The sequence below is a fragment of the Pinus tabuliformis genome, chromosome 5_1, assembly GCF_031772625.1.
Source record: "Pinus tabuliformis cultivar Carrire ecotype Pingquan chromosome 5_1, CPIR1, whole genome shotgun sequence".
NCBI classification, from domain to species: Eukaryota; Viridiplantae; Streptophyta; class Pinopsida; order Pinales; family Pinaceae; genus Pinus; species Pinus tabuliformis.
In genome coordinates this window covers 606300364-606319652 of record NC_142305.1, presented here as the reverse complement: position 1 = coordinate 606319652, position 19289 = coordinate 606300364, and the positions used below count along the sequence as shown (strand labels likewise).

The following is a 19289-nucleotide window of genomic DNA, read 5'->3' as shown; positions in this document are numbered from 1 at the left end:
ACCAGAGGATCGTGGCCACTCGATACATCATGATTTTTAACGTATTCATCTCACATGTTGCCGCTTAGAGGGGACACTTGGCGAGAGTGATCCTAATTTTCTAAATATTTTGGTGGAGCTCTAGACACTTGTCAATACTCCTCACTTGCTTCAGAGCCTTCAGTGATGTGTTAATTGTTGATGTCATTTCATTGGTTAAAACCCCCATGAAGATGTATAATTTGGGCAATTCCTATTTCATGGCCTATTGAATACTTAATGCGGCCTGACATGCAGGCCATTTAAGTTTCGCCCTCTCTCTCTTCAAGTCCCTCTCGATGGGCGTGCTTTCACTGAAAAGGCGAAACTTAAATGGCCTGCATGTGAGGCTGCATTAAGTATTCAATAGGCCATGAAATAGGAATTGCCTATAATTTGTTATATTGATTGATTATGTATTAAAAAAATATTATATATAATGTCATATTAATATCTGAATATTCTATGGATAATAAGTATATGTTAAATATAATTTCTAATTATTCAATAATATTAATAATTTAATTTCAAAGTTATGATTAGGTCAAATATTAAATTACTGTCTGAGATTTTTGTTTGTTTGTTTGTGGGACAAAGGATTCTTTTTAATTTTGGATTTAATTGCAAAAGTTTTTGGAGGTGTATATATTCTATCTCTTTAAATTTGAACATATAATCTTTTTGGAGGAAACACATGCTCTCAACCATTGAATTTTATAAACCAGCGTAGATCCATCTTAATTCTGGATCTACCAAGCACAGAGAGGGATCACATCTCTTTTCACTCTAAATGAGGTTTGCATCTCAAGAGATTTGATCCTTTTTGGTACTTGGTAGATCCAGAGTTAAATTGGATCTAGGTTGGTTTTAATTCCCCCCTTTAAATAGGTTATATTCCACATGAATACCATGGGTTCTCAATACCATGGGTCATTTTTATTTTTATTTATTTTATTTTATTTTGACCGAGTTAAATTGTTTACATTACATTAATATTTTAATTTTATTTTTATGTGATTTGACTTAGTCAAAATATCAAATAGGACATTAAGTTACAACATCTCAACCATACTCGGTTGGAGAGCGTATCTCAACACAATTATTTTTTTGTGACTAGAGGAATCAACAACTAGATATACTTGTGTGACATAGGGTCGATTATGACTACCACCACTATAACATCTAGTTGATGGTTAGGCAAGTAAGACACCCATACAATTTTGAACTAATGACCATTATGTAAAGAGTGCCTTAACACCACTATAACATCTAGTTGATGGTTACGCAAGTAAGACACCTATACAATTTTGAACTAATGATCATTATGTAAAGAGTGCCTTAACAGTACACACATTCACCAATTGTTCTACCCTCCACAAAAACCTTTATAATTTATTAAATAGAAACAACATTAATTTTATTAATATTAAAAATTTAGCAAATGTAAATATAATATAATTTTGGATTAAAAGGTGTTTTACTTGTGTAATTATTTATATATATTTTGGTATCATGAAATTCATACTTGTATTGTGAATTAATAAAAATAAAAATAAAATAGTGACAAACAAAATTACTTAAGATTCCTCTTCTTTTAATAATTAATATGATTTTATTTTTGCTTAACATATTATATCCCGTTATTCGCCAATGTTATTGTTCCAAACAAATTAATAGGATTGGATGTTACATTATGTTTAATATTAGATTGTAAAATCCACCTCACTTCTCTCTCCATGTAAATATATAAATATATTATAATCTTTTAGAAATATAAATATTTTTTTAGTTGACCACCTCCCACTCTCCTTCTCACACACATATTTGTAAACTAGTTAATTTTTACATTAGTATATTACAAAAAAGATTACAACCATGTTTATGTATGGCCTATCACTTGGAAAACCAAGACTACACAAAATAAAAAGAAAACTAGAGTTTAATGTCTATGCAAGCATTTTACCTTGAATGGAGTGCTAAGAACAAGCCTCCATACATACATTAACAATCAAATGTTGCCAACCTCCATCAATTTGAACCTCAACATGACAGGTGTATTAAATAATACCTTAATGCTTAGGATTGAGGTTATGTAAAGTACTGACGTAGTTTAGGTTTTGATCCATCCATCATGAATGAGGTTTTGTAATTGTATCGTGCAATTCAAGTTTTAATGGATAGTGACACAAAAAATGATATAATGATCTATTGTAGTTTGCAATGGTTTACCATGTTGGGTTGTCCTCAATTTAGCATGATTGTGACCATTAGGGACTGGTTATTAGTAAGTTATTCTTTGTAAAGGCATTTTAATCTTTTTCTATGGTTGCCTCCCTTCTGGGTCTGCATGCCTTAGGCTTTATGGCTTTTCACTTGGCCTGGCCTTACATTTACACTTTCTCATTTCCACTTGTTGAGTGACCTTCCTACCTTGATCCATGATTTTCCTTTTTAATTGTGACTCCTTTTGAGACTCGAGCCCTTTACCTAACTCAACAACTCTATGGTCTCATTCACACAGACCATTATACCATGGATTGTGCTAATGCTAGTAGATAGGGGCATTATGGCTAACATAACCAACCTCTAAACATATCTTAGCTAAACACAAAGTTCTCTATATGAACTTTATAGACATAGACTCTATTAGAAGTCAAAGCCAAAATCGATATTGTTGAAGTCAAAGCTTGGGTTAAGCACATGTGTACAATTGATGAGGAGATTCATGCAAAATTTGGATAATGAATCCCATATATAGGCAACACTTGTAGTATAACACCAAGTACTTGCAAGTTATTGATCTGTATCTGCGATTGAAGACCATTATGGGAAAGGTCTTAGTTGATATAAATGAGGTCCATTAAGAGATATTGCTCTATTTGGATGCACTAAAAGTTTAAATCCAATAGATGGATCATTACGACAAAACCATGGAAAGTAAAATTCCAAGTCTAAAGTTTGAGGATATAGACATAATAGTTGGGGAAACCTATGTTTAAGAGGATGTTTTGCCTCCTCCTTTATATGCGCATATCACTCTGTTTTTTAGTAGTAACAATATAGCTAATTCTCATTCTAACTTAAGGCATCCAGATATTTTTATTTTTAGACTTAGTACGTTTTTTAAAGACATTGATGTTAGTTATCGTTCTCAAATATGTGGATAAATACTTTGATTTATTGTCGCTAGTATGGTTTCCCAAGTGGTAGACCAATAATGGTTGACTACATATAGTTTTTTTTCTCTTGATTAATATAAATATTGTAGTTAGCTTACAAAAATAAAAGTCCATACAAGCATTTCAACGTTCAGATATTTGAAAACACTAAAGCTTATAAGGTATTGATGACATCCTAAGAAATAAAAGATAGAAAGCATAAGAGAATATTAGTTCTCTTTAGGACATAACTCATAGGAAAAAAAATTAGATTAGTTGATCTATGACGTTGTGTGCTTGTTTCTACCCATTCTGGGTGTCTTCCTACAACATAGGGTCTTCATCAATGATAATAAACTTGGATGGTGTGCCTTTCAAACATTGAGTGCACTCAAGTGCTGCTAAAAGGGTCGGTGCCACTATCTTTAGGGTTAGTTACTATTATATCAAAATGAAAAGATGGCTATAAAGATTGCTTCAAAATTATTGTCCATCAAGTTCAATTTATGGAGAATGCCTTGTTGTTGTTGCCCTTTTACCTCCACAGTTTAGGCAATAAAGACCTTATTGAGTTTGTAAAGTTTAGTGAGCTTGAACATTTTGGTATCTATTGTATGGGAGCAAGCCATAATAGGAATCCATCCCTCAAATTTAGCTTTAATCTAGTCTTTAGAAAGTTTATTTCTTTTGTACACAATTGAGTTATGTCACTGGGCCATTTGTTCCTTCACTTAAGTGGAGAATTGTCTGTGGTATTCTATGATTGCCTTCATGACATCCTTTTGGGCTTTAGTGATGGATCAAGGATGGAGTTTTTGGCATTGAGCCAAGATCAACACCAAAGCCAACCATCATACTCTAGACCCCTTTCATTACCCAAGTTTGGCATAGTTGAATGTAACAAAATGATAATGACAACAAACAATTTAGGGTATGAAGGAAGGGGCATCAAAGAGGGACAAAGGAAGAGCTTGGCACATGGGAAGAGAGATTCCAGGTCAAAGAGGAACTTGCCCATCTTGCAAAAATAACTAGACTACCCTTCTTGAACTAGACTAGACATGGATAATAAGAATAAACAACATAAATATGGAGGGTTGAAACAAATAACATAAAGCACCAAATTAGGAAGTTGACCAACAAGATTATAGTTGATCTAGGGGAGTCAACCCTTAGGAGGAGACCATCACAACCATTGCATTATGATGCCTCAACATTTTTCACTGACCATTTGCCTTTGAATTTGGAGAGGACCAAAAAAACCAAAGCCCTTATTTCTTCCATGATGGCATGTAAGGTGGTTAGACTATTGAAAGCATGCTAGAAACTATATGACAAATAGGCTTGCTTTATGCTGATAAACCTCATCCTCCTCCTTTATGTAAACCTCACAACTTGCAGATGCTCCATCATGCAAATGATGTCCCTCAAGGCACATGGGGAGAGTCATTCTCCTTACAAATGACACCTCATTCAAGTGCTAACTAATCACATATTAAAAATTACATTTTTTAATGTAAATTTTCACACTAATAATAATAATTTAATTTAATCTCACGTTTCAACTAAACACCAAATTATTATATATAAAGTTTTCTTATTTATAAAAAATAAAAATTCCTTATAAATAACAATTTAGTTACTTCTTAAAAATACATACATATAATAGTGAGCCTAATGGTTAAGGACGTGTGCTTCCTCATAAGAGATACCAAGTTCAAAAGCAAAGAGGTTAGAGTATATAAAATTTACGATTTATTTTTTTAAGCCATAATGAATTAATAACTTGGTGTAGTAATCTAGACAAGGCCCAGGATCAAACCTTCTAAATGCCACAATAACACCAAGAGTATATTCAATAGTCTGCAAGCTAGATATACCAATAATTTATGACTGAGCAAGAGTCGAGCCGACCCAACCCCACCAGAGTGGACTCTATCTGAGCAGGTGCCTACTCTCGATCCTTATCACAAAAAATGCCAACATGTCTTTCTATGGAAATTGAAACCAAGTGGATAGGATAACAATTCGTTTTCCCAACCACTTAGGCTTAGCCCATGGGATTACACCTTCGTAAACTTAGCCAATCAAATTGTTGTGCAAACATGGCTTTCTTTCGCTGAAACAAGAGAGTCTCATACACCAATTTGATGCTTTCTCTTCGAGCCTTATCTCAATGGGCCAACATGTCCCTCTATGTAAATTAAAGTCAGGTGGAGAGGATAACAAACCATTTCCCCAACCACTTAAACTAAACCCACATGACTACACCTCCATAAACATTTTTTGTTTTAATTTTTACCATGGTGAATCAATAACTCGTTGGAGTAATATGGGCAAGGCACAAAATCAAACCCAGCGACTATCACTATAACACCAAGAGTATACCCAACAACCTGTAAATTAGATATATCAGGAATTTATTACTTAACCAATGTTGAGACTCCATGAGAGTGGAGGAACCTAGTCCTTGAGCCTTGTCACAACAGGGAAAATATACCTCCTCGTGAGATACACCTCCATAAATTTTAGCAATCAAATTATTACACTATGAAATCTCTTTACTTAAACAAACATATCTTATATACCAATTTAATGTCTAACTCAATTATAATTTTAAAATTAAACTATTATTATATTATATTTTAAATAAACAATATTTTTTTTTAAATACCAAATTCAAAACCATATAAAAGTTAAAACATTTTATAACCACTTAACCATGTGAAACAAACGAAATCTCCTTTTTAATTTTTAAATCAAAATCTCACCTAATTTTCCACTGCATCAACCTTTATACCACTAGCGCTCTGTTCACCCCCCCAAAGTAAATTTTTATAGCACATCATTCAGTAAGTGTTATCCATTTAACTTTTTACTTTTATATGTATATCGTTCATAACTACTCTAGGATATTATATTAAAAATTTATATTTAATTTTTAGAAAACCCCAAGCTATGCGAGGTTGACCAAAAAGGCGCCACTTATTTAATTAAAAGGCACCACTTATTTAATGCCTATCTTCTACAACGGCCTTGATGCTAACGGCAAATGCCAGCTAACGGCACATGCCAAGGTACAAGTAAAATAAAACTCCATTACATTTCACGAACCGAACCGAACAAAACAAAATAATAATAATAATAATAATAATAATATTATTATTATTATTATTATTATTAATTTTAAAGTTAAAGTTTAATTGTATCTAAATAAAACAAAATAGTATTGACTCATTAACAATAATATTATTATTATTACTATTAATTTTAAAGTTACAGTTTAATTTTAAATTGGTATATAAGATTTTCTTATTTATGGGATAAAAGTATATGAGATTTTCTTGCATATGGAATAAGGGAAATTGGTATACAAGACTTTTTTGTTTATAGGATAAGGATATATGAGATTTTTTTGTTTATGAGATAAGGGAAATTGGTATATGAGACTTTCTTGTTTATGGGATGAGAGAAATTGGTATATGAGACTTTCTTGTTTATGGGATGAGAGAAATCGGTATATGAGACTTTCTTATTTATGAGCTAAGAGTATATGAGACTTTCTTGCTTATGGAATAAGGGACCTATTTCCGATTTGATTACTAATTTACGAAGGTATACATATTCTACCCCTCTAGTTTTAAACATGTAACTTCTTAAAAAAACACTCATTTGTGTTCTATCGAGATGAATAGGTTCTATTCTGATCTTATATCTTATATTATTACGTTTTCTTTCCAGGATTAGGTAGGTAAGAGATCCGTCAAATTCATTCATTTCATTCTGAAATTCGAAGTGCATTGATGCACATACTTTTAGCCATTAAACCCACTCAAACTATATAACAATATTTTAAATTATATCTTTTTTCCAAGCGATTAAAAAATTAAATTTATTTACCAATATCCAATAAAAAATTTATATAAAAAATAATCGCATCAACACCATCTTTAGTGTTATATCTTTATCTGCACCCTTTTTTTGAAAAAAAAAAAATAGTTTATTTACAAAGGTCCACTAATAATAAAAATTTGGGTAAAATAATAATCACATGAACCTCACAAATTAAATTATATCAAGGGCGTTTATGTGACGTATGATTTCAAAACTTGAAGTTAGAATATGAAGCAAAGTCAAAATCTATGTTTGCCAAATGTTTATAAGAATTTATTGAACTAAAATTTATTATTATTTTTAATATTTTATAATTTAATTTAATTTTTATTTATAAATTTGGTTAAAATTTCCATTTACAATTTTTTTTTTAATTTTTTATATTTATAATTTAAAATAAATTTTATTTATCAAATTTTTTTTTATGATTAATACAAAATTATAGTATTTTATATTTTTTGTTTGTTTGGGGTAGTTTAATTAGCAATGGTCATGGAAATGAAGTCTTACCGAACCAGAAGAAGTCTTGGGTTTAAATCTTGTGCTATCTCCCGACTAGGGTGCGAAGTTGGACATGTTGAAGATGTAGTCCTACCAAGCTTACAAATATATATATATATATATATATATATATATATATATATATATATATATATATATATATATAAAATTAGGCTAATATTTTTCTGTTAATTAAATTCTATTATTTCCTTAAAATTATTGTTATACAAAAACTAGAGTTCATAGTTTGTTGGATTCGCCATTGTGGTCTGCCATAAGGGAAACCAGACCAAAGACAGTGAGGGTAGTTGACTGACATCCAAAACCACCAAAACTTTGTAGTTGGTCTACTTTTAAGCCATTGATAGAGATAATATCAAAATTACAACATGTCATTTACCAACTACAACTAGCCATACATTTAACGAGGGGATTGTCGAGAAGCTAGGAGCATTTATTGTGAAGCTTCACAGAAAAAGGATCGAATACATTAAGCAGATGAAGAAGCAATCTGTCCCATATGCTATCTTTAGCCTCGTGAACGTTAAAATAATTTCTTTCTTTCTTTCTTTTTCTTTACTAGAAATAAAAATAAATTGTTGACACCAGAGCATGAGCCAAAAGGATTGGGCGAACATCATTTTGTCAAAAGATGTTATTGGGGCCAAAGCTTGAGCATTGGTGCCTGCTGCAGGTTTGGGGCCACATTGGAGGCGACCTACATGTGCTAGACAGGTCTTGAGGTTGACCAAGCAGGAGAGTTGGTCGCATTAGACTTTTTGGATTTCATTGAGCCGTGTAATGATCATTATGGTCCTCATACTTTTCTTTGAGCTCCCTACCCAGGAACATCATCATTTGCTGATGGAGGGTGATAGAATTAAGGTATTGGCTGCATTGTCCCCTGGCGTGGCCAAGGTCCAAGACCCAACTAGCTACTTCTGTTTGAATCTCTGAATTATAATAGGCATGGCTTCTAAGGCTTCTAACTATTTGATTTCCGCTTGGAATTCAAGTGGAGTGGATGAGTGAAAGATAGCAATAGCCACCTGGCCTTGCGTCTAACCTTGAGGTCTGCCCGAAGGGCCACAAATTCCAAACTCCCGACAAGAGCGCATACATTAGTGGGGCATAGTGTTTCGAAAAAAGAAAAGGAACAAGGAAAGAGAATCCCCAAAGGAGGGGCAAACCAATGAAACAAACCAAATGAAACCAAGACAAAGCAAGGAGCCTTACTCCATGCGTCTAGGTTGGATAGGGGATGGGGTGAGTTAATAATGATCGAGACAGTAGGTTTAGGGGGTATCTTTGGGCGGGGACAATAAACCAAATTACCTAGGACACTCCAATGAGATTCAACACCACTAAAACACCCTAGAAATCTTAAGTCAAATTCCACTATGCAAGTAAAATCAAGCTAGAAATTTTGCTAAAATTGGACATAGAAGGAGTTACCCTTGTGTTGATGGCCCATCGGGTGTTGGAATGTTGCATACGACATACCACGCTCCTATGGACGCTATAAATCCCCAAGCTAGCAATCGCTTCGATCGCTCCCTAGTTCTAAGCTCAAAATTCTATCATGAGAGGTCTGCGTCGAGGTTCCAAGCCATAAGGGTCAGGGCCTCCATAAACCAACACGCCCCAAAATATAGCGCCATGGTGGAAATATCCTACTTTCCACTTGAAAACACCTCAGATGTAACAAAAAAACATGGAGCAACGACATGGGATACAAGAGTGCGTAGTGGGAATGAAGGCTACCATTTTCACGCAGGGGAATGTGAATTTAATTGGCATGTGTGAATGCATGGGGTGGGATAGCCACACCATCCCCTCCTCTTTAATGCAAGGAGAGGCAGTGGAGTGGCGGGCTTACCCCCTCCCCACTTTGTCCGATGAATTCGTTATCCACACATCGATCAAAGAAAATTAGGTTAAACATTTTTAAAGATTAGATTGAAATATGATCCATCAATACTTCATGTCTATACACATATTTAAAAAATATTGCACCGAGAGGCATTCTCTAACATGTGGAATATGACCTATTTAAAGGGGTAATTAAACCAACCTAGATCCATCTTAACTCTGGATCTACCAAGCGCTGAGAGGGATCAAATTTCTTGAGATGTAAAGAGATTTGATCCTTCTGAGTGCTTGGTAGAACCAGAGTTAAGATGAATCTAGGTCGTTAAAAAATAAATTGAAATATGATACATTTATAGTCCACATTATTATAATTATTTATATGTATAAAAATTTTTAGTTTGTTGGTATTTATGTGATTTGTAGAATTAATTTATGGTCAATCGAAGAGTATTTAAATCGTTAAAATTATTAGGGATCACAAGTATTTTGGGTTATACTAGGTGATCACATTTAACTTGGGTCACACCAGGGGATCACACTTAACTTGGGCCACACCAACCTTTAAAATGGTTGTTTTTTGGATGCCTCATCTTTATTAAAGTAAGTTTCAAACCTTAAATGCCTTACAAAAACTACACCCTCATAGTGCTAGTAAGATTTCACACATATATAAAAGAGACATAAAGATAGATTGTGATTCACTTATACATACATAAATCATAAAAAAATATTAATATAAATTCTAAATACAACTACACATTTTACACTACCTCAAAGTATTCCACAATTTTTAATATAAATAACCTTCGCAAAAATTAAAATTTTAATTAATAATAAAAAACCCCATCTATGAATATTTTAACATATATATTTAAAATTATTAAAAATAATTTAATAAACCAAATTTATAACTATATATTAAATTTAAACAATATATTAAACATTAAACTTTAATTCTAAACCTTTGTTAAATTTAAATAATGTATTAAATGTATTAAATATAAAACCTTAATTTTTATATAGGAAAGTTTTAATTAGAAAAGTGATACAAATATTCAATTTTGATACTATATGCTATTTTAGATACCATATAAATATGAATAATAGTATGTTATTTTGAATACTTTACAAATAATAATTATATGTAAAAAACATTAACTCAATTGAAAGGCTATTAAATTTATTATTTATTATTTATGTTTTTGGTAAATAAGTAATTTAATATTAAATTAATATTGCATAATATCATTTTTTTGTGTAATTTATCCGAATGGAAATCATTAACAATATAAGTTAATATTTTTTGTTCCAAATGTTCATATACTAACTAAATATACATAAAAAGGTTTATTGACCAACATTTTATTATGTAAGAAATTATGCCACATTATTGGTAAATTCTAAGTGAAGTAAAAAAACCTTAAGTTAATTGAAACTATCTAGAAGACATGGAAATTTCAATTGGAATGACTAGATGGAGTGGAGGTGTAAGGTTTGGTTTCTTGAAAAGATATTCTTAAATGCAAGTGATTTCTTCACAGTGCTTCCACTCCCTAAAGGGTTTTTCAAACTTGAAGGGCTTTGATCCACTTATGTGTGTACTAGTCAAAAGATGATTATTTGTAAGTGTAATCAAGTCTTCCACCACTACATTAAGGTGCCCCTTGCTCCAAATTAGGCCCTCATGAAAATTGAATTTTTTAAAATGTTAATTTCAATATTTTAATTATTTTTAAACTAACTGACTATAAGTAAATATATATAAATAATAATTATGTTTATAAACATCCTTTAATTTTTCTTTTAATCTAAATCTCTTTATAAATGAAAGATGGTGCATATTCTCATCATCTATATTTTCAAATATTAACTACCTTACATTTCTAAATTCATATTTATTTTTTCTCATTTACTCAAATAATGAAATGAAATGATATTTTAACATCCACGAGACTAAAAATAGTATATGGGACCATCAGTTCCCTGCTTTTCGCCTTTTGCAATTCAATTTTCTTATTCAAATTGATGATAAGCTGACCCAACCTTCCAACAATCCCCTCGCTAAAAAGACAATGCCAAGAAACCGATGCTAACATATTTCATAAATTTCTATGATGTCCTTGGATGCATCACATTCCAAAATGAAATGTTTTTTGATTCCACTACCCCAGGCATGCAAAATGTACACGCCCATTCTTCCCAAGCTTCTTTGGGCCTTTTCCACCATCTTGTTTCACATCAAAGTTTATGCGAGTTGGTTCTTAATTAAGCAATAAGAACCTTTTCCCTCCACAGAATGCTAGCTCCAATGAACTCTTTTTGTTGTAGATCACACTTAGGGTTGGATTCCTTAATGTAGTACTTCTTCTTTCTACCCAACTATTTTCCCCATATCCATTTATGAAACTTCTCTATAACAAAATTCTTTAGCTCCTTGCTATTTGTGGGCCATGCATTGATGTAGATATTCCATTTTTGCATCCATGTGTAGTTTTGTGTCATCCATGTTTTCTTTCTTTCACTCGTACCTTCATTGAAGATAACATTAGGCCATCTACCTACTCCCATTTGCTTAATTATTTTTAGATATCTTATGAGCCACACCATAGCAATTGCTTCGGTGGGAGTTGCTTCTGTTTCACTCAACATTATCTCACAAGGTACCAAACTTTTTATTTTGAACTTGCTCATGATCAAGCATTTTTGGACTTTCTCAATTTGTTTCCATTTTGAGACGGGGTGCTGCTAGCCCGCAATTCACACACATATAGCATCACTGGACAAACTAGGAGTCCAAAAAGCACTTTAATCATTTTCCAATCCCATAACTTTGCCTCTCTACATATGTTTTGAAGAGCATATAATGCTTTCCACCCTCCTAAAATTCTCTTCTTTTTGCAGTCCTCCCAATTAAGTTTGTTATTGAAATCAATCTCGTGGTACTTGTACTCATTTACTTCTTAAAAAATGTTGCCTTCAAAGAAGAACGTATGCTAGCTTTTCTTTTTTTATTAGAGAAAATCATTATTTTGGTCTTACTAGTATTGACTTGCATCCCCACTGCTCTACAAAAATGCTCAAGGGCATATAGGTGCATCTGCAATCCATGGGCCGATTTAGAAATCAATACAAGATCATCAACATATAAAAGAAGCTTTATCACAAACTCCCCCAACTGAACACCATCTCCACCTTGCAACACTCTTCCAGTTTGTTAATATATAAACTAAAAAGAGTAGGGGATAGAGGACAACCATGCTTGACTCTAATGTCACTTCTAAAGCTTTTTGAAATACCCGCTGAGGTTTTAATTTTGACTTTCACTTCTTCATAAAGTCTACAAACAACGACTCTATAATGCAAAGGAATTTCAAGTTCTTCCATTCAACGCCATAACTTTTCTCTAGGGACTGTGTCAAATGCCTTTTTTCAAGTCAACAAAACAACAAAATACTTCTTCTTTGTCCTCCCAAACCTTTTTCAACAAGGTGCCTCAACGTGATACTATGATCCACTGTAAAATGCTTCAACCTAAAACCCGCTTCTCCTCTTACCCTCTTTTCTTTTACTTCTGCCCACTTATTAATTAGGCCGATAGGCCTTCCCTTTGAAAGAGACTTTCGTCGTCCCTTTCATTCTGAGGATGACACCTGGCGTCGACCTCTGGCGGGCATACAGCAGGGAAATAAGCCTTCTTTTAAATCAGTGCGACCGTCTAATTTTTAATGTGCATCTGACATCTGTTCACAGTTTTTAAGCCACCAAAACACTCTCCACTTGACATCTGTGCGCACCTTCTAACCGAGGTTCCAGGAGAGTCCGTTCGAATGTTTCGTGGAGTTTATGGCACTGAACATAAAACTTATGGTGCACGATTGGATTGCATTAAAACGCATAGAAGGGTCTCTCAGAGACAAACACGTCGGCAAGTCTCTGGAAGCACCAGTCCGACGTCTCTGGAAGCACCATTCAGTTTCTTTTCAGGATTTACAGTGGCTTTGGTTCCTCACACATATTTTTTTAATATGGTTCGGTTTGCTTTCAGATAGCGAATTCTGTGTCAAGAAGGCAGCCCGCAAAAACATTCAATGGAAAAGTCTTCTAATTCAGAAGAGACGGCCCCTGAAGTTGGAAGCAAGGACTTTTAATTCGGTGTTTTGGTGTCTGATGCACTGCTGTAGCAGAGCATGAGGGGTTTGGGTAATGATTTCAATTCACCACAACCGCCAGCAGTAGCAGAAGGAGAAGCTAAAGGAAAAACAGAAGAGAAGGTGAAGGAAGAAGAATGGCGCAGAAAAGGGGTTCGAAGGTTGCAGAGGTGGCCGATGATGAAGTCGTGGTGCCATTACAGGCCGTTCTCTTGGCAGACAGTTTTACTCGGAAGTTCCGCCCCATAACCATGGAGCGCCCCAAGGTATGAAGATATTCAAAATTGCTTGCATTTGAACAAAATGACACTCTATTGTGTTCGCCAGAGTTAGGATTAAGGCGCAGCTTTTTGAAAATTTCGGTTCGATCTTTGTGCTACAAACTAAGCAAATCATGTGTATAATAACGCACACGTTGCTGTGTCGAACTAACGAATAGGTGATACAGGGTATTAATATGTATACTTTTTCTCCCAAATAAATAAAAACTAAAAAGTTTTACAGACCAGTCCATATACCGCGATCAGTTTAAAGAAGAAATTTGTGGGTAAAACCGTCCTATTTTTGAGAGGATCCGGTCAAGGAAGTTGTATTAACACAATTAAAGCTAAAGTATATTTATTTGGTTTTCGTTGGTCAAATAAACTTATATCAAAGTATTGTATATGCATCTGCAATTTTAATATTTCATTCATTTATTTGTTGGGTTGTATTTCAGAGATTACCCAAATGTTTATTCCCATCATGTAGCTTGATTACCCTGAGTTGTCTTTCATACCTGGGAATATAAACTTTTAAATGCCAATCATAGTATGTAACACTGCAAAGAACCTTCAGGTATAGTCCTTATATTCTGTTCATAATTGGATTGTTAAACAAAATTCTTACTAACACGTTATCCATAACTTAATAGACCAATACAATTGATCCATGTATATTTTCAAACAAACAGCCGTAAATTGTTAGGGCATGGCTACCAATTTCGTAAAAAATAGATTCTTTGCTCAATTTCATGTCATTTGCTAAAATTTGCAAAAATATGGATAATTGATAATATGTTCTTTCAAAACAAAATGTGTTTATTGCATATAATTCTGTAATACAGAACAGAATGCTTTGACAACTATACCACTTTTCCATAACATATTGCAATTGGTGCTTAATACCAGCTTATTTCAGAGGAAGCAAATTTGAAGTGTTTATCCATTTGCCAAGCAGTAACTTCTGTAATTATCGTTCAGTGACAAGCGATTTTGACATCCAAATAATGGAAGAGCCTGGCCATCTGCATCTTCCATTCTTGTTTGAATAATTAACCGCTTTTTTTAATTGATGGGATGGGTTTGCATAGAATCAAGGTTCATTTGTCAATAAATTCTGTAGCAATCTTGTTTCAATGAACTATAAGTAATGAGTTTGTATACCATTGTAATTTTGTTTATGCATCTCATGTTTTCCAAAATTAATCTATTTAATTAAATAACTAAACTTTCTTTTATGTTTTAGGGTAGGGTTTGAAATGAGCATGTGAGCAAAACAACAACAACAAACTTTTAAGTTTAGTCTCCTCAAAAAAGGAAATGTTATATATCTCTTCACATGCATTATATTTACATCTTGATTAAATTCTTAAATTTGTTTACACAGGAAATCGTGTACCAATTACACACGTACAGGGAGATGCAGTTGCCAAACTAATGCACTGTTATCACCTTATCGGTGCTTGTGCAATGCGCAAAATGTCCTCCATATATTACTTCTTCATTTGTGGAACAGAAATAATCCAGATTAGGTGCGCAAAATGTCCTCCTGATATTACTTCTTCATTTGTAGAACAGAAATAATCCAGATTAGGTTGAATTGTTGGTACTTCGTAGTTGGGCAATGCGAAAACAGCCATTCTGACGTTACTTGCTTTGCAGATAGAAATAATCTTGATTAGGTTATATTATTAGTACTCAGCGGTTGAGCTCTGGAAATGCAGGTCAACACGGTGCTTGCGGTTGCTGAAGAAGATGACCTCGCTTATGAATTATTCAACGTCTCAAGTTATGAATTCCATAGGATCATCTTCCAGCAATGACATTATAAGATAACATCTTTTAAGATAGGAAGGTTTCCCATCTCGATGAAAATAAAATTTACTAATTTTAATGATTATATTATATAATAGGTGTAATTTCATTTATAGCTGAAATGATTTTTTTCCGCATATTTTTTTTTGGTATTTTTAATAAAAAATATGGATATTTTTAATAAAAATTTGGTAGAAATTTTTAAAAACCTAAGTTGAAGTTGTTTAATCAATAAAATTTTAGTGCCTTGGGGTTTTTTAAGTGTACTCAATCTTTTTATGCATTTTAAAAAACAAAAAAAAATCACATTCTTACTTTAAATTGTACTAGTATTTTTAATAAAAAATTGGTAGAAATTTTAAAAAACCTCAGTTGAAGTTGTTTAATGTATACTCATTTTTTTAGTGTACTCAATCTATTTATGCATTCTATTTATTTTTAATCAAAATTTGGTAGAAATTTTAAAAAACCTGAGTTGAGCTGAAGTTGTTTAATGTGTACTCAATCTATTTATGCATTTTAAAAAACAAAAAAAAAATCACACTCTTACTTTAAATTGCTTTAAATTGTACCATTATTGGATTAATGGATTTGGGTGAAAGAAGATTTGATCTATAAGTTAACAAGAAGATTTCATCTATAAGTTAGATATACCTTACATAATATGTTAAAAAAATATTAATTTTTTTTAGGTTTAATAGTTTGGTGAATAATTTGTTTCCCTAATTACATTGTTAAATATCTAAATTATTTCTTCTTCTAAAATGTCAAAAAACATGTAAATTCCTATTTTTAAAATTTAACTGTTAAAAAACATGTAAATTCTTATTTTTAAAATTTAAAATAAATATTGCATAAATAATTCCTATTTTTAAAATTTAAAATGAATATTGTAGAAGTCACTATTAGATTAAATTTTCTTTAAATTTATTATTTATTTTTAATTTAAATTAATTTATTTATAATTTAACATAATAATCTTTTCAAATTTACATCTTAATATTTTATTATTCATGTCAAAATTACATAATACAATATATAAAAAATTCATGTCAATTAATTATAATTAATTATGTCAATTAATTATAATTAATTATAAAGTGTTTTGGGAAAGATTATTCATTATGTTTAATTTTTTTCTTGATCAAATTCAACTACTCACACAATTACCACCATTGCTTAATTTATTGGCTATTTTATCTTTATATGTTTAGTTATTTATATTAAGAATGAGTACCCTATTTATCCAAGTATTATAATTTTTTTATTTAAATATTTGAAATTTGATATGATTTTATTCTCTTATATATATATATATATTAAATAAAATAAATTTGTGTGATTTTTAAAAGGAACCAAATCTATGTATGCACTCAAAAGAAATCAATTTAAATAACACAAATCAAGATTTTAAATAATACAAATCAAGATTTTTTTAAGGGTGCCGAATTCATATATATATATAATAAAAAAAAAATAGTTTAAATAATAGAAATCAAGACAACTCCAAAAATAACACTTAAAACAACTTTTTTTAAAAACAATTATCTAAACTCATATTTTAAAAATATTAATTTTCATTTTCCAACTATATAATTAAATTTATTTGTATTATATAACATAAGAAATAAGTTTTATGATACTGCATGCTTCTTTTAAAAATATTCTTTTAAAAATATTCCAAGCTTACTAAAGAATTAGGTTCTTCTGAGATATTAACAGTCATCATAGTCATTAATTGGCAGGATAGAAAATAGAGAGTTGTGATTCCATGAAAATATGAACTTTGCAAGAAGACTTCAAAAGATTGGTGCTCTCCAATCACATCTCAAATGTAACTTCTTCCGAGTAGCTATCAACAAGGGTTTGTGTACTCAATATGCACAAGAATGGATACCAAGTTTAGGGAAGGATTCTTTATTTTTCTTAGTCCAAAATGATTGCATGTGAGGTTCAGAATTTGAGGCCATTTGTAGCTACATTTATGAGCTTTAATGTCTACCTCATCTGAAGTATTTACTTGTTTACTTGTCTATTGCATTTATTTAGTTCATATCTGCATTCTCCCTATCCCTCTTTTTCTCTAGGAGAATCAAGGCCCTCATGTTTCTTCGATTTGCTATTGAACATATAAGGTAACATTTGTTTATAGCTAACATGTCACGATGATACTCTTATTGCTGGAGATTTGGCGAGAAGGAATCTTACAGGACGGTTCAATGGATTAATAAATCTGTAAACAAAATTAGACCCTCTTTTTGTTTATGCAACCTCTAAGTAGTTTTCCAAATGAGAAGTCCTAGAGTAGAACAAATACCAATGACGATTATTAATTGTATATACATATACAGGAAACACAACTATTATTAATTGTATATCCATATATAGGAAACACGACTAATTTTGTAGTTTTGAAATATATTTGTTGGTTTGTTTGAAAGGACTAGTTGTTTACAAGTCTTCTACATGGAAACATGGAAGTCTAGTTGGGCTTTTTTTAGTGAAAATAATTTGTGTTTGAATATTACATCATGAGGTAAAATAGTTGCAACATTTTAATTAAATTTAAATGGTGGTTTTCAATAGTTATATAATTTAAATAATTATATATAAATTTATTAATTGTATATCCATATATAGGAAACACGACTAATTTTGTAGTTTTGAAATATATTTGTTGGTTTGTTTGAAAGGACTAGTTGTTTACAAGTCTTCTACATGGAAACATGGAAGTCTAGTTGGGCTTTTTTTAGTGAAAATAATTAGTGTTTGAATATTACATCATGAGGTAAAATAGTTGCAACATTTTAATTAAATTTAAAAGATGGTTTTCAATAGTTATATAATTTAAATAATTATATATAAATTTGTACAGTTTATTATACATAATAATAAAGATCTATAAAACTAAAATATCATCTTTTATAATATCTATATAAAATTTAAATTTTTAATATATAAGGTATACACATTTACAAATGTATTCTTCATATTATTTTGGAATTTAAAAATCTATCGGCCTCCTTTTGCACCTTTTGGGGCAATTGCTAGTTCTATTTTCTACCATGGTACCAAAAAGCTTTGCAAACAAATAATTGATCACTACAATTATAAAATTACTATTTAAATGATCAAATAACAAATCTCAATCAAATAATATCAAATTACCAAATAAAAAATTATACATATTATTAGATAATATCAAATTACCAAATAACATGCAAAGTACAAAAACAACACTATAAATTATCCAATAACGAATAATACTTAACACAAAGAGTGAAGTATTGAGTTTTTTTGTTTTTAATATTAATGTAAATACTTTTAAAGCATTTTGGAAAAACTAATTACCTATAATAAACAAGGGCTACATTGTAACTAGTGGTACTCGCTGCTTAGCTTAAATATAACTTAATTATAACTAAAAAATAATAAATACAAAAGTTCCATAACAAAAATAAAACAAGTAATAAAATGTTGTATGATTAAAAGCCATCACAAAAAATTAAAAAATTATAATCAACTAATATTGTTTATCTATATACAGTTATATATGTGTGTGTGTGTTTTTATGTATATATAATTATATTTATTAAAATATAATTTTAATATAATAATAAGTG

At 31.2% G+C, this 19289-nt stretch overlaps 1 protein-coding gene and 1 long non-coding RNA gene across 3 annotated transcripts in view; both read left to right on the top strand.

Moving 5' to 3' along the window:
- Positions 1–19289, top strand: part of LOC149166366 (uncharacterized) — a 143703-nt gene that overhangs the window by 3047 nt on the left and 121367 nt on the right. The window lies entirely within an intron of this gene.
- On the top strand, positions 13068–15740 carry LOC149166368 (uncharacterized). Its single transcript, XR_016260414.1, has 3 exons — positions 13068–13857; positions 15239–15383; positions 15576–15740. It is a non-coding gene; the product is annotated as an uncharacterized LOC149166368 (long non-coding RNA).